This window comes from Pleurodeles waltl, chromosome 7 (assembly GCF_031143425.1).
Source record: "Pleurodeles waltl isolate 20211129_DDA chromosome 7, aPleWal1.hap1.20221129, whole genome shotgun sequence".
NCBI lineage: Eukaryota > Metazoa > Chordata > Amphibia > Caudata > Salamandridae > Pleurodeles > Pleurodeles waltl.
This window is the reverse complement of record NC_090446.1, coordinates 817656173-817680705: the sequence shown is the minus strand read 5'-3', so window position 1 is coordinate 817680705 and position 24533 is coordinate 817656173.

Genomic DNA, 24533 nt, shown 5'->3' with positions numbered 1-24533 from the left:
GAGGTCAAGGCTTGGCGTAGTACGCATTTTCATACCGTAGCTTTTGTAATTCTTGCGCTTGTTGCTGGATAGTCAGGAGCATGGACTGGTTTGTCTGTTCGGTACTCGTTGAGGGGTCCTCCATGGTGCTAGACCACAACCGGAGTTTTTGGCGTTGCACTCTATCAAGCTTTGGCTTACCGCCCAGACCAGAGGGAGATGGAGTGTGACCTCGGTTCTTGCAGGTCTGGCTCTGGCCGAGGTAGGGGCGACCCTTTCTGGTAACCACGGTGCTGTTGACAATGGACGCCAATACAGTCTGTGCCTTCCAGAAGGATTCCCTGAGGAAAAACCCCAAGGGGAAAAAACCTCCAGATGGGAACTCCCTGGAAAAAGAAAGACACAAGAAAAATCAAAATCTTGAACCAGGACAAATGCAAGAAAAAACAGGAAAAAACAAGAGAAGAAAAACATTTAAATCAGAGAGAAAACCAGCAGAAGCGTAATCACCACAGAGCAGTGATGCAAAGCAAGGATAAAGGAAATCAATGCCCTTATTTACCCCTTGACATGAAGTAAGAAACAGGAAAAGGAAAGACCGCCATCTTGGATTGGGAGAAGAGTAATAGAACAGATAGGAAATACACCACAGGAAGAAGGGAACCGATGCATGCAGGGATCCAGAGGACAGAAAAGTATGATGGGATAGCCATAGATGGCTTCCCCCAGGAAGAAAAGGAGAAAAGAAGAAAGAAGAACCAAGAAGACGCCAGGTAAGAAAGAGGCTGGGTGGAGGGGTGCCCAAGGACCTAACTGAAATCTGTCCGTCGCACAAAAATGGGCGGCAAGAACAGAAGCCCAATTTTGGGCTCCCGTCCCCACCGCATCGGCAAGGACAATCTGCAGCCAGAAAAAAGGAGTGCGGCGGGCCCCGTGGCATGGAAATTGGACTGCGGCTCCCGCCGCAACCTGATCCGACCGCGCTGCCAGGACGCACGGCGTGACAGAGGTCTCCATGTAGGCGCTTACAGCACAACCTCACACCCCGTGCAGCGAGCTGTCCAAAACCCAACTGTTAGATTTCTCGGGCCATTCCCGCCATTTGACCAGCACCTGTCTCTTAGTTCCGCTGCCTTTCCTTTTCAGAACCTTTTCAACCCTGTACACCCTGTTCGGATTGTAGGGCCCCTTTTGTAACTCTTTGTTGTAAAATACACCCGTTACCATTTTCCCGGCGTAGTCCTTCAACTTGTAAATATATACCCCTTCTTTAAGCTACGCACATTCCACTATGAATATATTGTCGCTAAATGTCTGTTGGTAGCCATTGGTGAAGACGCCCTTCAAATGTGAAACCCTGACACGATCCCCTTCTTTTAAAACAGGCTTCTTGACCTTCGCCTCGGGACGACTCCCGTACACAGTTCTCCACACCATTAACGAATTATCTGCTGTTACCACCACAGGAGACATTTTGATGGTCCTATGGTAACTGCCGTTATAAACATCTATAAAAGCCTGGAGAACAGACACGTATCTGTAGGTATTGTTGGCTGTGAAATATTGCCACATCTTTGATTTCAAAGTTCTGTTAAAATGCTCTACAACCACCGCTTTTACCTTGGTGTGCGTTACAAAATGATGAACAGCGTGCTGCTTTAATAATTTTTTTTATGTTTTGTTTAAAAATTCCTTTCCAGCATCTGTTTGTAGTTTTTGAAAAGTACTTGAACTCTCCTGAAGATGTCTTTAAAGGCAGCAGTGACGCTGATCCACTTTTATCGTTTAACGCCTCTGCATAGGTGTACTTGGACAATACGTCTATGACTGTTCATATATATATTACGCCATTGTTATGCTTTGCTAGATCTTGAAGACTGATTATGTCAGCCTGCCACTGATCATATAGCTGCACACTAACAACTGTGGCCCTCCTCTTAAAATGTCTCCTGGCTGGTTTGTGGAGTGAATACAGCTCTTACCCCATTAACCAAGTCTTCACCCATAATCGATTTACAGATTAATTTTCATCTCAACCCCTTCTAAAGAGAGCTTCAGCGCCTCCAAAGCTTCCAACCCCTAGTGTATTGTAATAAAGCTTCCTTAAAGCAGCCCCGTCATGCTGTCACACACCACAACCATGAAATGAAAGATGTTTGTTTTGTGTAAGGTCATTTTATTAAACATAAAAAAAAATAAAAGTGGGTCAGCACAACATAAACACAGTGTACGTGACATTTTGCAGGTACAGAGCTTATAGCTATCAACGCTGCTGGACACTGTAGGGCCTTTTGACTACATTTACATAGTACAACACGTGTCTCATATTACTAGAACAGTTCCTTTTACTACATCTCAGCGTCACAAGCTTTGATATTTTTATAGCTATACTCTCAATAGCTCTAGACGCTCGCCCCGTCTATAACTCTGGACGCTCAGGATACTGACAGCATTCAACAGTTCCTATAGTTCTAGGTAGGAACCTTCTTTTTAGTCTTTGTCCGAGCTCCAGTATTTATCCATTGCTGGTAGCCATGCGTTGATACACCAGCTGGCGATACACACAGGGCTGCATCACTGCAGCGTTGCCGGAGGTTCCGTCATGTTCAGATAACAAAGAGTCACAGAGTGTACGTCAGCTATTCTTTCTAAAACCAGCACATATGTCAATCTCTCAATACAGATGTAGCCTGGGTGTAACTCATAGACATCTTGCACCGGGATACACTGATTCTTGTTCTAAAAGTGAGTAAGTATGTAGCGTTAAGTAACACAGTTATGTTCTGCTATTCACAATCTCTGTATTTCTTTTTTTAAACAACTTTCGGGGGACTAAAGTCCTCATTCTTCTATTTTTATAATAAATATCACACATTCATCTTTCTATAACCCTTTCTATAAAGCTTTTGTGCAAATAGGTACACAGCCCCTGCATACCTTCGAGTTTTGAGCAGGGCTCAGCAGTGTATCGGATCTCTTTGACCGCTGCTGCCAAGACCTTAATCATATCGGTATGGACACCTTTCTTCACAGCTGACAACCTGTACACCACCCTTACCAACTTATATACCTTGTGTGGGTCTAACCGGCTACATATGTGTTGAATTGTTCTTGCAGTGTACGACTCGTATAGGCAGTCGTAAGCCTCCTGCTGTGGCTCATTAATTTCATGCCCGTAACATAGGTTATAATAGTCACGTTTAACACGTGTTCACAATGGTCGCTGCAAAATCTTTAACAGTCCATACAGCGTCGTACAGTATGCCCGGAGTTTCCTTTTCAAAATCGATGCTTTTGTAGGTGCAAACACATTTCTTACGCAGCTCTGTGTTCTGGCTTGTAATACTTTCAGACTGTCTGGATCAGCATAAGCAGTAAAAATGTACTCTAGAGCATCTCTTTCTGCAGTTTTTTTCTACTGTTCAAACAGAAAGCAAAAGGCATACTATTTGTTAAAAGTATGATATCAGCGTATAAGCGATAATTGTCTATAGAGTTTTTACTAACCTCAGCATTTTCGCTGCACTCAGCGGCTGATCTGAAATCTTGCGAGTCGCATAGGTCCATTGGTGTATAAGCCGCTTCGGAGTTTACACTTGCCAGCTGTACAACGACTGCCTCTGGATCAGGGTCCTCCTGAAAGCCCATGTTTTCATAGGCCAGCGAATTCAGTGGTGTTACACCTTCTTCATCATCTTCAGTGTTGATAAATTGATTGCATCACATAATTCATCTTTCGAGGCTTCACTGCAGCTGCTGTGAAACTTGATAGGGGATATCAGTTGCGGCTAAGCTTTTCAAAGCCACTGGCAAAGTTCTTCTTGAAACTCGGTAACGTCGGAACCCACATTTTCAGGGGCAGTCTGCTGCGCATTCCCATCCAACACAAGAGGTGTTAGGGTCCGATAATATCTATTGATAGTGTTCTGGGCCCCTAAGTAGGCGGCTTTTCTGGTCAGCGGATTGTATCTCTTCATAGTGCCTTGACAACCTATTTCAGCAGTGGTTCACGGTTTGACATGCTGCTCTAGCCGGCTCCTTATATGTATTCTATGGTTCAAAAAGGGTGTACGCCTCTACAACACATAGCGCTCACATGCTTTCTTTGATGGCTCCGATACGTTGATGGGGTTACACGTGGCGCTAACCATATGTCACGACATCTGCAGCATTTGCCCAGCCCCTCTTTTTGGATTAGCCAGCAGTGTGGAGGTTTGGACTACACTCCCAATGCACCCCTATTTTTGGATTATCCAGCTTTTTGGAGGTTTGACCTGCACTCCCAATGGTTTGCCCTGTGAGGAGGCCCCCAAGCAGCCACTTGGTCCTGAATGTCTGACATGTCCTGACCTGCCCTCTCAGGCTCTGAAGCAGGTTGCACACAAGCAGGGCCCTCATTTTACACAGCTCATGGACCTAGAACCAGGGGCTAGGACCCTGGCACATGACTAACACGTGACCCCATGATGCCACAACCCACTTGACACACCTATGTCAGAGCCTATGTCAGCACGGAGCAGTGGCACCCACGTCACTGCCTAGGTCATTGCCTACATCACCAAGGGGGGGTGGTACCTGTCAAAAGCTTGATGGAAGGTATCCCCTTATACTACTGGCTTGTTACCTGGACTTGGACAAAGATTTTCGACTACTTCCTGCAACCTGAATTGATTACCTTCTACAATGATGCTCTTGATCCTGACACTCATAAAAAAAGCCTGAGAGAGACCCTCTCAATTTGTAATTAATATAGACATATTGCCTTCCTTAATTGAAAAGCAAGCATTTAGCTGAAATCATAAAACCCAGATTAGACCGAATCCGAATAAGACCTATCTGCACATAACAAGCAAGCTTTTTAAGAAATATAACAATCTATGCTGTGGTAGGTTAGCAATAGCTTTAGTTGAAGTAGCAGAATGATGCAAAATACCAATGGTACTTCTTTCACTTACAAAAAAGAGTTTTGATAGTATAGAATGGAATTACTTATTTAGTATATTTGTCAAGATGAACTTAGGAGACACCCACGAAGTAAAAATGTTAACACCGTCAAGTAAAGCTCAAAATAAATGTTTATCCTCTGGTAACAATCCTGCATTCAAGGGGTACTACATATAGCTACTCACTTTTGCCAATAATGCTTACCTTCTAGCAAGAGCTGCTGGTTCAAATGTTAAACACTGATAAAAGCGTTAGGGGAGGGTGAAATTTGTGGAGTTTTACTCCGGAATACTACGGAGTGTACAGAGAAAAATTCAGCCCAAGACTGCTGCTGCTGCGCTGTTTCCCCAAGTAAGCAGTGACGCCAGAAAACAAGTATTAGAACCTACAAATGTGCTGCGAGTTGTTACAGAGAAGCAAGAGAAAAACTAGTAGAGGCAGAATTATCAATGACAACAAGTGTTCCCCTACCTACCTGGACACAAGTGGTGAAGGGGACGGGAAATGGGGTGATACGTGAATTAACAAGGTTTCTTTTTCTGGAGTCTTGGTGCCTCGAGGTTGCAAGAAGGAAACAAAAAAGAAGACACACTTATAACATAATATGTTAAAATACCTAACTGGCTTCTAGGTGGTATGAAGCCTTCAACACATTCATGCTTAGCTGACAGAATGAGGCTAATAAAAAGTGCAACACAATGGGTAATTGGCAAGAACACACAAGCGGTGATCGCTTTCCACTACAACAAAGTGTTGACTGCAAAAATAAAAGGGCCAAGTCAGTACCAAAGAAACAAAGCAAGGGTAAATGCTTCACAGCAAGTGTCACCCACCTCTTTGAAAACTTTTTCGTACCCCCACATAAGCTACATACAAGAAAAGAATCAACTGTTAGCTATGTTACTAAATAGCTATAACAGCTTCTGAAAGCTAAATGACTGCTGGGCTCCTGGTTTACAGGCTTGCTCCCCGGTGCCCCAAGTCGAGGGCGCTATGTGTCATTCAGCACTCAGGATAGAGGCAAACACTGCCTAGGCTCTTCGCAAAGCATTAAAATATTTCTCAAACTCTGCAGGGGTTGTTTGGGAGGTACCCACAGCATCTTGTGTGGCCCTCCATTAATCATGGTTCCCTCATTTGGGCTGGCCAATGGTGGAGTGTAAAGGGACTCTTGATATGTGAAGAGGCTAAGCCATGGAAAGGTGCTCAGTTTTCCCCAGGCACTGCTGAATATGATGGTTTTGTAGCAGCTAGACACTGTACTCGTGATAGCAGTGTGTTATACGGTAGTGTTTGCAAATGTTTCCTGCTCGTGCATAGTGCACCAGCAGCACCTGGATGGCCGCTATACATTGTTAGACATGCTGGTTCTCTCCCTCTGACCACGCATACTAGACTAGTGCAGGAAGCCTCATACCTGTCTCCTATTGTGGCCCGTTCCTCTCTGCTGGCTTTGGCAAGGAACCTTACCAAGCAACTTAAGCTAGTCAGCAGGCTGAAACAAGAGCCTTCTGGCTGAGGCAGGCAGCGGAAGTGTTGCTCTGGAATCAGGAGTCCCACAGGTCCTTCTGGCAGACTGAAAAATCTGCACACCAACTGCAAGTCCCAGAAGCAAGTGGAATAGAGGCTCTGCTCTGGGCAGACTGAGGATAGAGCACAGGGCTCCTAGTTCTTTGTTTGCACATTGCCAGCCTGTTGTGTTAAAGCATCTTTGCTTATTCTTAAGATCATAACAAACAAGCGCAAGGTCAGCGTCCTGCCAGGAATTAAGGTAGTCCTGATTAATTCCACCAGCTAAACGGTGGAATTTAAAATGAATTCAGCATTACAAGTGTAATGCAAAATTGCCAAATCCCTCCAGGTCAGCCAACTAAGTTAAAAATTCTACCCACCCCTAGAAAGTGTCCAGAGTCTCAAGACAGCTATAGGTCACTTAAAAACTTTGGACCTATAGAAATCAATACCTAGTCTGATTAATCTTTTTGAGGACTTCACCCAGGTTACACACATTAACATTATCCAACAAAAGGTAGGAGCCCCTACACAATTGGAAATGTTCATTCAGACTTAATTGAAGACAAAGACTACAATGGATGGAATAGCTAGGCCTCTGAACAGATGAAAAGATTTAATAATGTGCAATGTCTCTGACCTGTTAAACTCCCTCTTCAAGGACATACATAGGTGGAGATGCCTGGAAATCTCCTGGGTTTTTATAATAGCTGCCATAAAATGCATTTTTTACCAAAACTTCTCTATGTAGCACAAGTGCTGCCCCTAATGATCCTCAAGTCCACATGAAGGGAAATAGGGAAAATAATTGAATCTTTTTATGGATTGGGAAAAGACCAATGGTCCACAGATCTAACTGATACCAACACACGGGTGATGGAGGGCTTACCATTCCTTACATAGAAAGCTTCTTCTGAGTTGCTCAGTTATGACCTGCTTTAGTTTGCACATAGCTATGTTACAAAATTATGGGCTCATTTGGAGCAGCAATAAACAGATATCCCCCTTTGCCCATTTATTATTGCTAAGCAAGAGATACAGGACACATTTAGGCAACTCTCTTGTGTCCAGCTTTGTAATGAACTGTGGTTGGAAATGTTACTGGGAGGTTATTTGACCTACTGAAATGGCACTGCAGTAAAACACGGAGCTGTTGGCTCACTTGCAATACAAATTCGGAAGGCTGTAATTTAGTTAAGGGTAGAACTGGAAAAATGTGCACAGATCATTGTGAGAGGAAAGGAAGGAAGAAAATTGGATCCTAGTTGGTGCAGGGGATAGGAGAGCTTGACTGGAGAGTCTCTAAGGGGTAGTATTAGACCTGATATCCCTGGCATTGTGTTCCCCCATTCATTTTGCCTTCACTTCTCCTGTTGTGCTAAATTAGCACTCTGCACACTTTATCACTGGTAATCAGTGATAAAAAACAAATGCTTTCTTCTTTAAACATAGTTAAATTGGCTTACACCAAACTGGGACACCTAATTTACTTGTAAGTCCCTATTAAAGTGGTACTACAGTGACTCGGGGTCAGTAAATTACACACTATTAGTGGACCTGTAATACTGTTGATGCAATTCACTTATGTAGCCTTTTAAAATATGTTCCAGACTTGGCATTGTGGCCAGTGTGTGTGCAGTTCTAAACTGCCATTTCTACCTAGCAAAATAAACCTTTTGGCAGGCCTAAACATTCCTTTTTAATAACTATAAATCACCTTTGGGGTAAGCCCTCAACAATAGTGGCTGCTGGTGACATTTGAAGGTTGTGGTGCAAAAAAGTTTGGGATGACTGCCCTGTGCTGAACGAGCATCATAAGCGGAATTAGTTGGGAGGGGTTCTCTCCTGGGATTTTTTTTAATGTGCGCACATTTTCAAGCAAACTTGAGAAAGCAAAGCAATTGTGAAAGTGAAATGACACCAATAAAGAGATTTCATATAATAATGACATAGGTAGGTGCTTATTCAGTATAACCAGAGTACTCCATAACAGACTTTGAGCTATCAGTGCAGTGAGTCTGTGAATTAAACAGCACTGAGGCCTGTGGAAGTAGTAGTGGTCTTCTGAGTGTCTCAATCATGCCCATTATGTCAGTATGCTCATACTACATCAGACATGTGCACCCTTTTCTTTATACAGCTCATCCATCTGCATATCTTATCATCTTCAGCCACCTTATATCACTGACTCCTGAATGCATTTTCTGGCATATCCTTCACAACCCCCAAACAGACAATGCACTGGCTCAGCTGTAAGCACTGTACTTCCATTCACCTTTGCCTTCTCAATATTTTGGCAACCATGTGCCTCCTTCACCCACAATTGCGCAGAATCACAATTACAGCTGAAATAAGTGACCGCTGCTCTGTTTGTTCAGCAGAGAGGCCAAGATTGGATGGTCAAGTATTCTACATATCTTTTTCACCCACTGACAGGCAATGTAAGAAACTTGCATTGCCTTCCACCTTGTGCTTTCATCGAAGGCCTGTTATAAACAAACGCCTGAAGGTGACTCAGTGCAAAGCATGCAGTGTAGGAGAGAAATATGCTACACAAACAAATCCAGAAACATAACATCCAGGAAATAGTGAATACGTTTAACCATGCAAGATTGAGTAAAACATGTAAAATATAAACAGGAACCAGATCACTGACATTTTTAGTAACTTTTAATCTGTTCGAGTTGGAAGCAATTTTTTTTATTTAAATCTGCAGATTATGCACTTGATGCTGGATTATGATACAAATGCGGCATTTCATGCAGATAATAAAGAAAATGTAATGTTCTTAGAACACGAACATCTATTTGGGAAATAGAAGCTAAGTAGTGATCTGAAAACACAACAGCAGATCTGGTCAGCTCGGGAGCAGCTGACTCTTCGAATTTCCCCTAACAGCTTTATAAAATTGTCCCTCGACATGTGGATGAAATGAGTACCATCGAGCCGGGGTTATTATAGCTGTCACCGAGCACCAAGAAGCGGTATAGCAGCGCTGACCCAGCGGCCTGTTTCTGAAAATTATAAATATTACAGTAGCGCACTGCGTTATTGTGCGTGTTACTGACGTCAGGTGAATCTTGCAGATTACAAGCGTGAACTTCGGGACCAATTCGTCTTTTCATGCCTTGATAGTGTATAAAAATAATGAGCACCACAAAGTCAGGCAGCAGTAAAACATGCTACTAATAGCGCCCTGACGTTATCATTATATAAATTAGTAGAAGTTACTATGGGCCAGATGTAGGTAGCCGTTTGCATGGTGCAAACTGCGAAAATCGCAAACCATGCAAACAGTCTAACGCGATGCTCATTCCCGAATTGGGAATGCAACTCACAAATAGGAAGGGTTGTTCCCTTCCTATTAGCGACTCGCATCGCAATTCAGAATTACTTTGTGACCACAAATGCGGTCGCAAAGCAACTCGCAGTTATCAGTGTCACACTAGTGGTAACTCATTCGCAAATGGGAAGGCGTTCCCATGGGACCCCTTCCCCTTTTGAATGTCGACAAAAATATTTTTTCAGAGCCTACCCTGAAAAAACGAAACCAAATGGGTTTTCATTTTGCAAAAACGGGCTGTAAAATGAAAAAAAAAACAGTTTTATTTAAAAAGCAGTCACAGACATGGAGGTCTGTTGACTCCAGCAGGCCACCATCCCTGTGAGTGCAGGGACTCGCTATGGGGTCGCAAAATGCGACCCACCTCATGAATATTGATGAGGTGGGTCTTTGCGACCCCATAGCGAGTCGCAGACGGTGTCTGAGACACCGTTCTGCATCCGGGATTGCGACTCGGAAATTCCGAGTCGCAATCTCGGACTTTCCTACATGTGGCCCTATGTAACATGTAGCTTTGATATTGTTGTTGTTCAAAGATACATTTAAAAGCGCTTTGTTGCAAAGGAAGTTTACTTCCTCAAGGCACATTAAAACCTTGCAACCAGTGAAAGAAGCTATTGATGTGACTGCGGCATGTATCCTGTAGTAGCTGCATGTGATCTGCAAGCTCATTAGAGCAATGTCACTCCTCTCATCTTCCCTCCACCCCCACCACAAACACACGCACCCGTACTTGTCCCTACTGTGTTTTGGACGTCTTTTTCTGTGAACAATACAGTTTTTATGGCCCTTTAGTTTTGTGCTTTTCACGAACTGCTACTTGCAGCTCACTAAACTCCCCTGCAACAGGAAACATAAGAGCGTGCTTTATCCATTTTCATCGGTTTTTTGTTTTGACGGTATCTTGTATGTCCTTTCTGCTGTGAAGGCAGTGTGTATCAATTTCCCTTCACCGACAGGACAGCTACGTTAAATACCACCTGCTTTCAATAAAAAGGAAAAAAATCCAGTTGCTAATGTCGAATTGCTGAGCATCACCCAGGGAAAGGCTGAGTCTACACCAGGGAGAAATGACTGAATTAACAAGCAATGCGCATCTTGAGTCTTATTGCCTCTAGTCTCCAAAGACAACTTTTTTCTGCCCCTCTCTGTACAGAGAAGGTGGTAATAAATAATTCCCATGTTCTCTGAATCCAATTTCTTGAAACTTTTGTGCAGTCCAACCAGATTTCAATTTCCCCAGACTTCCTAAACTAATCCGTTTATATCTGTTGAGCTTTGCTTGAAGAATACTACAATTTTAGTCCAGTCTCAATCATACCACTTGTCATCTGAATAGCTAAAGTACACTGGTATTCTGCAGGGTAAACTTGTTGATATGAGCTATGGTATCAGAGCTGAACATGCCCCTCATTCCACTGTATTTTTCCCCATTGGACTAGAGCTCCTGGGGGCTTGCATCGACAGCTCAGTGATGCTCCTGGTGTCTCTATCACTTCCCCCAGTTCTCAGAGGTTAATTGCAACATGCACTGGGAGATTTCAAGAGAGAGGAAAAGAGGGAGGGATGGGGAAAGTAAAGAGAAAGTATGTATCAGAGAGTAGGGAGTCAGAAGAGAGAAAGGAGAAAAGGAGTGAAAGAATGGGTGGAAAGAGAGAGATAGCACGAGGAGGCCAACGGAGTTGGACCAGTTTGAGGATTTTTGCCATGACTGCTTTTGGTTCCCCAGTCGTGCCATGCATGGGCTGTGCTAAGATCACTGCCAGACCAAAAGGTTGTTCTAGCCTTTGAGCCCCAAGCTCTTCTGCAACCAATCATCTTGCCAAAAGCTGAAATTGAAGAACCTGTACATGGAAAGGGGCAAATAACAGGTGTCCTCTATTTAATGCAAATCAAACACATACCCAATAACAGATACCCTCTACAAATGGTAGAGCATGTAGAATCTATGGTGTGATAACGCATCACTTATTTCAAGGACAAAAATAAATTCAAATTGCTAAGGTGCTTCATAAAATGCGTTTAAAACGTCAACAATGCATCTGTATGCCTTTCCTTCTGCCAATAAAGAGGTTTTCTGATTTGCTTCCAGATATGTTGAAATATGTTATCATTAGATGTAGGATAGGTGCACTGATCTGGTAAATTACCTGGTGGGCTGCTGCACTGAGGTACTATATCTACAAGTGTCTAAATGTTGATGTGAGGCATGCAATCCAGAATTGAAAGCGCATGCAGCCAAGATTGGATCAAGGCAGCAGTTTCTCTCACATCACTTTAGGGTAAAGCGCTGGCGCACACAAGGTCTAATATACCAGTCCAAAACCTTTCAAATATCTGTTGAGCAAAATCAACCTAGAAATCATTGCACTGTGGCTCGACTATAGTAGTCTTTAAATGAGTGAAGGCATAACCTGACTCATAAGCTATGTAACACAGCAGGAGAAAAGGAGGTATGCCACTGCACCCGCTCCACAATCAATCACATAACCACAATTAAGTGCAATGGCCAACAGTATAAGGCAAATTACGGCCCATACCTAAAGTAAATCCTGAAAAAGTTCCAATTATGGTCCCAAAAGAATACTTACCATAGTCCAAAAGTTTCAATTAGACTGAATGAGGAGTGCTCACCTACTACTTTTGGCATGCTCCCTCATCGGTGACGTCATTCCACCCTAATAAGAGGGTATTACTTGGGCAGAGTCAACCTCAGTAACAGGGAGTTCTTAGATAAACACTAACTGGACATGACAGGATGCAGATATACTAAAACAGCTTAGGGTAAACCAGGGAGAAAACCTTTATTAGTAGGTGCGTTAGATACAGATAAAATCAGCAAGAGGATGGTGTCTATGTACAGTGACCTAACCATCCATTATAAGCCAACTTGTTTCTGCCCTCAAACCTGTCAATGCTGGTCAGGGTTATTCATCAAAGCCAATGGGGATTCCTGTCTGTATAGCTCACACTAAGTCAGTGAATGTGATGAGTATCAGCTGCAAGGGCAGCTAGATTACAGGAGTGTTTTATCTTTCCTACATGCAACACCTCGACAAATGTGTGTCTACAAAGGATACCATCTCCACCATGGAGCTCAAGTTCCCTAGAGTCAGGGAACCATGTCCTATGGTTGTCAAGGTAAGACTCACATTGACCCCTATACTCATTATACTCACTGACTTACTGTGCAGTATAGAGACAGGGACCCCCATTACTTATTGTGCAGCCTCAATGGAGAAGGGGTAGCATGTTGACTCCTTCTCAAATTTACAAGTCTTTGTAAACCTGGGAATGTGTCAGAATCCATGGGTGGATGCATTGGAATGCCCATGTCCACCCATGGAAAGACTTGCAAGTTAGATTGTAATGTAACACAGCACAACAGCTCCCTTGTGTAACATTTATTAATTAAACCGCAAAAGACCACACAAATCAGGTCTTGTCTGGCTTTGTAAATATCACTGAATCCTTTGCATTGTTCTTGTGTTTCCCAGCGTTATGCAAGGACAACACAAAGGCTCCATAAACATTGGCAGTAGTAAAATAATCCTTACATGTAAACACACATAGGGCAACTATATGTGTGACAGAAATGTTGCAAAATAATTGTATAGTGCATGTTATTCAGAATTTCATCTAACCAAGTGTAGAACTGCCATCATGAATGAAGATGTCCATCTACCTAACCATTCACCCACTCGAGCATCAGTTCATCTACTTAATCATTTTCTTTTCTGATGTCAGAGACATATCAGTTGACTGCTGTATCCCATTGGTATGGTAGGATCATTATGCTATACCTTTCTCCATTCTTTTGCCGCTTTCCCTTGCTGTGTAGCCATTTTAGCTATAGCTCCATGCACACAACTTTAACACACTAGGCCGAGCTGCTGTGCACTCTAACCTAGATATTTTTTTACTCTGCTTTATTTTATAATTGTTACAATATCCACTTTTACAGTCTTGTTATATTTTCTGTTTATCTAACTGTTTTTGCCTAGGCCAGCACTCAATCCTCAAACAAGACATTCTTGCTCACTCAGTGCTTCTTCGAAGGCTACAGCAAGGTACATTGCCGGTGAATGTGATATAAGTTTAGTCTCCGACATTCGTAGAAAACACATATCCTGACATAGGGGCATTTTCTCACAACATTGGCTGTTTGACACTTTGCTGTCCCTTCACGTTAGAGAGAGATTCCATCCAGGGAACCACAACTGTATGCTGATTGCCAAATGCTTCTCTACAGCTGTTTTGCAGACTTCAGGCCTTTGTCAGGTATGGGGGATGATGTCTTCCCAGGGGAACCTGAAGGGCAGAATTAGAGTTTAACACGCTGTGCTCTATCATAGCCTAGGTAGGAATTAATTTATTGACTGTAGTGACAATATGGTAGCGTTATTCTTATGCTTCACTCTCCTTGTCACCATTTTAATACTGTCATAATGTGTCGTCCTGGTTATTGCAGCTTACGCATTGCTATCTAAGATGCAGTTGCTTCATTAAAATCATTATTGAAACATATACTAATGTAATTGTGAAAAACTGATGAGACTTGAGTGACCATGGCTTCCCTGAGAAACCAATTATGTCATGCACCTAGCTGCCTAGTCATCCCTGCCCTTGGGTAAAGGTGAGGCCCTGCTAGTTAGACGGAGCAAAACCCGTATTGGAGCGACAGGTGTCACCTGCAGTGGGTTTGACTTAGTCTCCCACACTGCAGGCAATTCTGCCACTCAAAATCCAGTAGTCTCATTAGAATAATGAGAACCTACGCAACACACGAAGGGGCAGTCATGTGAGCAGGTTACCAGGTTAAGGCATTGGTACAAATTTAATTCTTCCTCTGTTAGCTCACTTCTTCTGGCCTCAGTACTTGATCTGCGTCATACTGTGGACAATGACTCACTCACCATTGATGAATGGATCAGGTCATCTTGTGATTCTCTGCTCCCCCTTAAATCCAGAACCGTTTTTAGATTCCTCCCTCCAGTCTCCTGGTTTATTGACACTGTACTTGATATCAAAAATAATTCAAAACATCTAGAGAAGATTTGGTGTAAAATCTACTGTGAAGAAAACAAACCGAAATATAAGCAGGCTTTAAGAAACTACCACATGGCATGTCACTCTATCAGAGTCTGCTTCTTCTCTGATTAAATCACTTAGGTCCAAAACTGTCATAAAACACTATTTGAAGTTGTCAAATCCCTGATGGATGTTGCTGCTGTCTCACCTTCTGTCACTTTTTGCTGAGGCATCATGATGATCTGGTCGGCCTTTTTTTTTTGTTGCAAAAAAGCAGCCAACATCTAGGCCTCTCTGTCTCTGAGTATCCATCCTTTTTCTTTGCCACTGCAGGCAGGCAATGGGGCGATCTCACCCACAACCCTGTCCAGCTTGCTGAACTCATTTGTCTCTATTGACCTCTCTGGATTTTTTTCTTTATTAAGTTTCATCAAACACGGTCCTCCCCAGGATCATCTCCCACCAGACTACTTGCTTAAATTATGCCCCCAAATCTTTCAGCTTGTAATCAAAATTCTGAGTCCTTCAGATTTGGCCAACCACACAAAGGAACTCTTGAAAATAGTCAAGGAATTCTCCAACCTGAGAGCCATAGAGAGCACCATCGTCCCCTCCTAAGAACTTTGAGACACCCTCTTTGACCACTTCCACAGCAAGATCGCCACTATATAGAACATCTTCGACCCACAACCAACCATTCTCAGCTTGGACAACCTCAACCAAATGATTTCCACCTGGGCTCCACTCACCACTCAAACCACCAGAGCCATCATTGCAGCTATCCATTAAAGGGTGCCAACTGGCCCCTGGCCCCCACCTCTTCAACCTCGTAACTAACTCAATCAGCGCAGAAATCACCAGTATCCTCAATACCTCCATCTCCACAGAAAACCTTCAGAACAGATAGAAACATGCAGAAGTCAGACCCCTCCTAAAGTAACACTGTCGATCCAAAAAACCTCAAAAATTACCATCCAATCTCTCTGCCCCCCTTCCCAGCTAAGATACGCGAGAAAGCCATCAACCAACAGCTCATGGAATACCTTGAACTAAACTATCTACTCGATGCCTCACAATCAGGACCTCATGCCCACTACAGCACTGAGACTGTGTTGATAGCTGCCACAGATGACATAAGAAATCTCTTTGACCATGGAGTAACGGTTGCCCTGGTCCTCCCTGACCTCTCAACTGTGTTTGACACAGTCTCTCAACACACCCTCATCAACAGACTGCACAACATCGGCACACAACAGAACACCCTCAAGTGGATCGCTACTTTCCTTACAGGATGCACATAGAGCATCTGACTTCCTCCCTTCACCTCCGCACCCAAGGACATTGTATGCAGCATACCCTAACTATCGTCTTTCAACCCAACACTGTTCAACATTTACATGACCCCTCTTGCAGATGTCATCAGATCCCATGGACTCAACATAATGTCCTACGCAGATGAAACTCAACAAATCCTCTTGCCATCCGAGCACCCCTCTAACACCAAAACCAACTTCGGCAACACCAAGACCAATGTATCCAAATGAATGAGAGACAACTGCCTCAAACTCAACTCTAACAAATGAGAAGGACTGGCCTTCTGGAAGAAAACTTCCGCATGGGACCACAGCTAGTAGCCAGCAGAACTCGGACCAACAACCACACTGACAGACCATGCATGCAACCTTGGCATCATTCTCAACAGCCCCATCCTGCTTCCACACCCTTTGCATGCTCCGCAAAATCATCAGATGGATCCCAATCAACATCAGGAAGACCATCATGCAGGCCCTTGTCACCAGTCGCCTCAACCACGGCAACCCTCTCTACACCATTATAAATGTGGTCATGGTAGTCAATCAATTATTGAGTCTATGCTTGAGTGTGGGTTTAAGAGTCCGACCATGCTGGTATCCATACTTTTAAGAGGCTTAATCAGCCAAGTCATATTGATTATATATTTTTATCTCTCCAAATGTGGCCATGCCTGGTGGACATGGTGGTTATTGATCACCACAACAGTGACCAAAATGCACTTAACCTAAATTTAACAGGGAATATGGGCCAACATGCCCTGTGTGCCAACTCAAAGCTTCCGGGTGATCTATATCTTGCAAAAGTATTCTATTTCTATTGCTTTGGCAGCTGCCAGATTCTCAATAAAAGTAAAGAAAGATAACTCTTGTAGATGAACTCACATTTTAAGAGTATATTTCTAGCTTTCGTGGAAATTACAGATGTGAGAAAATGTAGCTTTTTCCAAGTCACCTCAATTATTTTTGCTTACGTTTATTGCTGTTTTGTATTCTGCATACTGGTGCACCTTTGTACAGTGACCAGTGAATGTGCTTTGACCCTTAGAACATGTAGAAATGTACTAGTCCTTGATTGATATTGATAGTCTATATTTTGGTTATAAGAAAATAAACACCTTCAAGCCCACCTCCCCACTTATATCAGAGTGCATTCATATGGCAGTAAATGCTCATTTACAGGTGACCAAAAGGGCATCAGTGGACTAAATGTGAGGAGGATCATTTGCAAGCAAATTGTTCTAGCATTGTCCTTGCACCACTATGTTTCCCTTGGAGTCAAAAAGGGGACCACTTAGTGGATAGATCCATATTGCACTGTTCTCTTGTTGCACCAGGTGGAGAAATTAGTATTACATGGTTCCCAGATTGAATGGTTCTCTTATTGTACATAACCCTGCTAGATGATCCCACTGACATGATCATCCAGTAGCAAGCACACTAGATTCACATTATTAAAAAACAGGAAGCTTGAAAGCATGGTGGAGTCATCCTACACAATTGAGTTAGATATTTTAAAATAGGTATACGCCTGCATCACAAACTATCTATAATACATGTCACACTTGGTTTGACCACATAATAAAATGCAAGTTAAATAACTAATATTTTGTTTAAAGCTCTTATCCACAATCCAGAAACCCATCCTTTAGTCACTGGGTCATGAGTTGAGGAGGACCACCTTCACCTTGAGATTCTGGTCACTATTATTGATAATTTGGTAAACTGGCATTTAACAGGGGTGTCCAGGGAGATACAACAGGCTTAAACCACTTGTCTACATGAATAAATTTACGAGTAATGAATGGTGTTCTGAGGAGGGTCCTGCTTTCACTTAAAAGACTTGTGGAAATACATAAAAGGTGGATCAGGCCTTCACACCTGCCCTACATAAATGGCAAGAGCAATTGGTGGCAGCCAAAATAGAGAGTGCCTCTATGCAGGAAGGGAACCACAGCAGAACTCCAACTCACTGTTAAGTACGAATGTTTTTTTAACCTTATATAATCATTTAAAATCATCCAGACATGCAATCCTTTTGCTAATAGTTCTTTGTCCATAACTGATGATTTTTTCCTGATTAAAGAATTTATTGACATTTTTAAAACTAAAGTGGTGGTGTTAAAATCTCATTGTAAGCAAGTACCAAGATTGATGATTGTTGATTCAAGATAAATACATACAGGAACACCTTCATTCTTGATGAGTTCTAACCATAAGGTTGTGCTTAATGCACCGTCATATGCTACTCTTAGTTTACTCCAAGTTTTAAGGTAGGCTCCCATCCTAGCAATGGACTGCTTTATCAGATCTAGGGCCATATTTATACTTTTTGACGCAAAAGTGCGCTAACGCAGCTTTGCGCCCAAAAAATTAGCGCCGGCTAACGCCATTCTGAAGCGCCATGCGAGCGCCGTATTTATTGAATGGCGTTAGCCGGCGTTAGCTGACCGGCGCTGCCAGGTGTGCGTGAAAAAAAACGACGTACACCAGGCAGCGCCGGCGTAGGGAAAAATGGCGTTTGGGCGTCCCAAAATGGGGCAAGTCAGGCTGAGGCAAAAAAATCGTCTTAACCTGATTTGCGCCATTTTTTTTGGGCGCCCAGACGCCATTAACATGACTCCTGTCTTAGCAAAGACAGGAGTCATGCCCCCTTGCCCAATGGCCATGCCCAGGTGACTTATGTCCCCTGGGCATGGTCATTGGGCATAGTGGCATGTAGGGGGGCACAAATCAGGCCCCCCCATGCCACAATTTTTTTAAAAAAAAATACTTACCACAACTTACCTTTTCTTCCCTGGGATGGGTCCCTCCATCCTTGGGTGTCCTCCTGGGGTGGGCTAGGGTGGCAGGGGGTGTCCCTGGGGGCAGGGGAGGGCACCTCTGGGCTCATTCTGAGCCCACAGGTCCCTTAACGCCTGCCCTGACCCAGGCGTTAAAAAGAGGCGCAAATGCGGGGTTTTTTGCCCGCCCACTCCCGGGCGTCATTTTTGCCCGGGAGTATAAATACCACGCACATGCCTGGGAGTCATTTTTTAAGATGGGAACGCCTACCTTGCATCTCATTAACGCAAGGAAGGTGTTCACGCCAATAAAGGATGCTAAATCCATGAACTTTGGCGCTAGACGCGTCTAACGCCAAAGTATAAATATGGAGTTAGTTTTGCGTCGAATTTGCGTCGAAAAAAACGACGCAAATAGGGCGCAAACGGAGTATAAATATGCCCCAAATTCTAAATTCATTTGCCCTGTGGAAGCATTGGCTGACAAGCTAAAGAGAAGTCTATAGGTTTTTGAGACAGCTATATCAAAAATGGCTTTCACACCCACGAAGGGCATCACTGCCATACGTTAATGATGGGAACAGTTTGCAGAAGGTAACCTTTAACAACAGAAGATCAAGGTTAGAGCCAACCAAGGATCTTTTTTAAGAAAGTAAGACAATTAATAAAGTTACTTTTCTACTTTAATCCCTGTTTGTATGGAAGACAAGTTCCTCTATCATCAAATAAAACATCTAAATATTTCTACACCTTGGGATAGTCCAGCTGCTGATTACATAGTTACCCAGCAAGATTGTTCCACCTACTATTTCTTGTCTTCATGACCTTTGTTTGTTTATGAATAACTTCCATGTTATTCTTTGTGGCATATTGTGAGAGTTCATTTATAAGCTGTTGCATGCTGGTTTTTGTTTAACTGATTAAAATAATGTCATCTGTGTAAAGAAGATTTGAAATTGTTTTTTATCCTAACTTCAGCAGACGTATGTTGACTTTGTCAAGGACTTTCAAAAGATCTTCCAGAAATAAATTGAATAGTTAAAGAACCAGGACACACCCTTATTTCAACCCTTCACATGTGTAGGCTTTATTCAAACGTATAGAACCATCATCAATTTACATTATTACCTGTGTGCCTGTATAAAGGAGTTGAATAGCTATTTATTCTTGATTGGTGCATTTCATTCTCCTAGAGGGTCATAGTATTTGGTGTAGAAACTGCACCCGTGGGCATGGAAAGTTAAAAGTTACCTGTGAACTGCCACACTTATTGTGCTCTCCACCAGTGTAACAAGGAACATTTGACTTAAGGCCTACCAATGCAGCCTGACTGCTGCAGTTTGAACTTGTTGTGCAACAATGGGAAATACACCTTTTGACAGGTAAATAAAAGCTCCCTATTATATATTATTAAGTCACCTCTAGGTAGGCTTGTTGCTAACAAGAGAGGGTGCATGAAATTTAAAAGAGGGACTTGTAGAAAGCTAATGTTAGTATCTCCCTATAGTGACAAGGCCCATGATGTTACGCAAACTGTGGCAGGCATGCCTATCCTATGTAGAAAACCTTAGCACATGTTACAATACTAATACTGTTAACTCGGTAAGGGACCAGCTAGAAAAAAAGCTATTAATAATATTTTTTTAAATTTACAAAACATTCAATTGAATGGGGAATTCAGATTAATTAATAAATGTAAAAGAAAAGTAACCTTTAGAAAGTTCCCATTTACCTGGCTGAGCTTTAAGGAGGCAAGTCTACATTGGCTTTCTAATTTCTAGCAGCTAGCGCTGAGTCTTGAATGAGGTGTGAATGAGGTGTACAATTCCTCACAGGAACACACAAAAGGCTGACTTGTATGGGAAGGGATGATTTGTCTGAACTCAGCAGAGTAAGCAGGATGGGAGATGTATCGCCCCCCGTTGACACCCAAGTCTTCTCTGAAGCACATATAAAAGTGCTGTGCCTTCAATGATGCGAGGAGGATGCTAGGACATTTCTTGTTTTGCACCTGGGTGGTCATAAAAAGGACAGTGGATAGGAATGCTACCTGAGCTATTGCCAGTGGTTAGACTTATTGCAAGAATTCCTTCTGTCGTAGTTGGACTCTTGCTCTAGGCAAGACTGCTAGTTTAAGGATGACAGTACTTATGTTTGTAGGCGACTATGCCAATCCTACAACAAGTCACAACTGTCATCCCGAACCCCCAGCTCACAAGCAGCACCTCACCAGAAACTTCAACAGTAAAAGGTGATTTGTGGCAGCATTTACACATGGACTAAAGAGTGTGACATCTCAGGGAGTGTCATAGTGAAATGGAGATTACACATTTCTCACATTAACAACATGTCTCACTTAAACCCAGGCAATGAAGAAGATGCAGTAAAGTTTCAATAGGTTTTATTTAGCAAAACTGCATTCTGCGATAAGCTGATGGGCTGCAATGATTAGGATAATGAACAGTGCAAGAAACAGAATGGTAAAGACAAGAGCCATTAATACAAAGACCCCTACCATCTTGCAATAGCATGAAAAGACATGAAGTGTGAAATATGTCCTAATATCTTAGCATGATAGGCCTAACCTGAAATGTAAAGGAGAGCTAGGTATGTTAAACCTAATCTGCCAATGCCATGTCCATGGGAAGAGCCCCCAGCCTTTGTTACCTTGGAATGGGGTCTCTAGCTCAGACTCTGTAGGGACACGAAGACTGGGTCAGCGTCAAGGCGACGTGCAGCATCAATAGCAGCGATGACATCTGGTTGGAATCCCTCTGAATATCTGTTTAAGTGAGGAATATTTATACAGATCTACTTGGACCCCTGAAGTAGGTTTGTTCCCAAGAAATAGATAACAAGGCATGCTTGCAACGGTAATTAATATAATCAATTCCCTCGAAAGAGGGAAAGTACCTAAAGTGAACACCTACAGTTTGTTTATCTTTGTCGCTTGATATTGATGCCTTAGTGCAGTGGCACTGATAACGCAAACTAAAACATGGGCCTAACTAAAAACAAGGAGGCCATCTTAAAAGATTTAATTACATAAATACACTAAAACAGAGCAAGCTGGGTGATGGGGGCATGAGTCTGCAAGCCAAAGGCTAAGCTAACTCTTGTATACCATTAAAACAAACTAGGATTCACTACACTTCCATCGCCTTCTTTGTGTTTGATGTAATGCCCTAAGTGGCCAAGAACAAGCCTAGATATGGGTTAATTGTTGTGTGTCACTGGAACCAAACTACACCGAGATAAAAAGGCCTAATCAGGCTGATACCGGTCTAGGGTTGCTTGTGTTTTTGTTCAGAGGGGACCTGACTTGGCAGTTTGGGCTGAGCTAATCCTGTTGGAGCAGGTCCAAGACTGATCTGCATATGGCTGGATCTAATCTGAGGTGGCATGTGAAAGATTGATGGTTTGGAATGCTACCCTCAGCAAATGCTAATGGTTAGAAGTTTTGCAAGCATTCAACTCATTATCCTTAGTGTGTTTGATGTAACACCCTAAGTGATCATAGGTATGCCCAAATGTGGGTCCCTTACTCATTGTACCACTGGAACCAAGCTACACCTGACTGAAGAAGGCCAGTCAGACCAAAACGAGTCTTGGGTTGGTTGTGTTTTGTTTCAGAGAAGACCTTTCTTGACAGTTCGAGCTTGTCTGTTCTTACTGGAGCAGGAGCAAGACTGATTTGCAAATGTCTAATTTGAGGTAGCATGATGGGTATAGGAACAATGGGTTGAAATGCTACGCAAGCCATTACCAGTGGTTAGACTTATTGCAAGCATTCCTCCCATCACCTTTTGTGTGTTTGGTTGTTGAAGGAGTCTGCCTTTGGTCTTTTAGTGTTCTGTCTCAGGTTTTGTTGTGACCACAGTGCCTATTTCAAACTGATTTTTGAGCTATGTGTGGGAGGACACTAAGGGGCTTATTTATACTCTGTTTGCGCTGAATTAGCTTAATTTTGTCATGCTTTTTTGCCTGCAGAAAACTAGCTTGCGTCAATGAGATACAGGGTAGGTGCTCCTGGGCAAAAAATGATGACATGGCCTCAGAGCCATATTTATCCCCACGTGGTAAAATCAATCCCGGGGGGATGGGAACCTTAAATAATAGCGCTAAGCTTGCTTAGCACCATTATTTAACGCCGGGGTCAGGGCAGGTGTTAGGGGACCTGCGGGGGAGCCCACAGGTGCCCTTCTCTGGCCCCAGGGACACCCACACCAGAGGGACAGTAGTGGTTTGGGGGACCCCATCCCAGGTAAGTCTAGGTGAGCAGAGGTAAGTATATTATTTTATTTTTTGTAGTGCCATGGGGGGCCTAACTTGGGTCCCCCTACATGGCACTGGGCCCAATGGCCATGCCCAGGGGACACAAGTCCCCTGGGCATGGACTTTGGGGTGGTGGGCATGACTCCTGTCTTAACTAAGACAGGAGCCATGTCCATAGGGTTTTAATGTCAGAAAATGATGCTAGTCTGGTTTGGGGAATTATTTTTGCCTCTGCCCATGCTAGCTTAATCCTTTCACGCTAAACCCCCTGTTCCCCCTATGCCTCCCCTACCCGGCTAGCATACTTTTTTATGACACTAACCGCCGGCTACCTTCATCCCATAAATATGACGCCTGGCTGGCATCTTAGGATGTCGGCATCTTTTTTACGCTAAACTGAGTTAGCGCAGTTTAGCATCAAAAAGTATAAATTAGGGCCTAAGATTACCGCTGTGCACTCCCCTCCACACACACAGCCCTAAGAATGCAAGTCTAGTGTGGCTGAAGACATCCATCATTTTGAAAAATCCCTGACAGATGGCATTTCAGCCTGTTTACAGTAAACCAAGCAAGAACTCCAAAAGTAGGTAGGTCATGGCATTTAAACCTTTGCTCCATTGGTTAGAGAGTTACATGACGAGTCTTTGGGGGGTCCCCCAACCACAGACTTGTGAACACTACAAGGCTGCAAATTGTAATTTATATAGCTTAAGTAATATGGTATTAATAAATTAATAAGTATAAGTGAATAAGTAAAAATTTCCCTACCCCTTCCCCAAGTTATTAACCCTTAGTCATGGTTTATTCCCTTCCCCTTAAATCCACCTTCTCAATGGAATGTCCGGCGTCTGACTTGGAATGTTGACAATGGAACTGTCATTTGGATAGTGTGTGGATTTGGAGGTGTCATGAGATAAATAAACCTCTTTTAAACAATCTTTATTGTTATATTCATCTTACCTTTAACAATGGACTATACCCAAACCTTCCTCAGAACACTTCTGGACTTCTGAAAAGATACCAGATGACCTCAATCTGATGCTCTTGGCATTTGTGATCTTTGAGAAGGACCTCAGGAGATTGGACCCCCTTTCACTTGAAGTTCAGGACAGAAAGATATTCTAGGATCATAAAGCAGATTCCCTGTGTGGTTGCCAGAACACAAAAAAGCTGAACAGGGCATTCCTTTGGATTATCCTAGCTACTTGACCTGAAATAGAGTTTGCTGTTGCACTCTGCCGAACACATTCATAGCCTGTAAGTGCTTCCCCTGAAGTCCTGGGGGCCACCTTGGAAGTGTAAGGGAACCAACTGTTAAAAGTGTTCGACCAACAGCTTCTCAAGGTCACAAAAAAT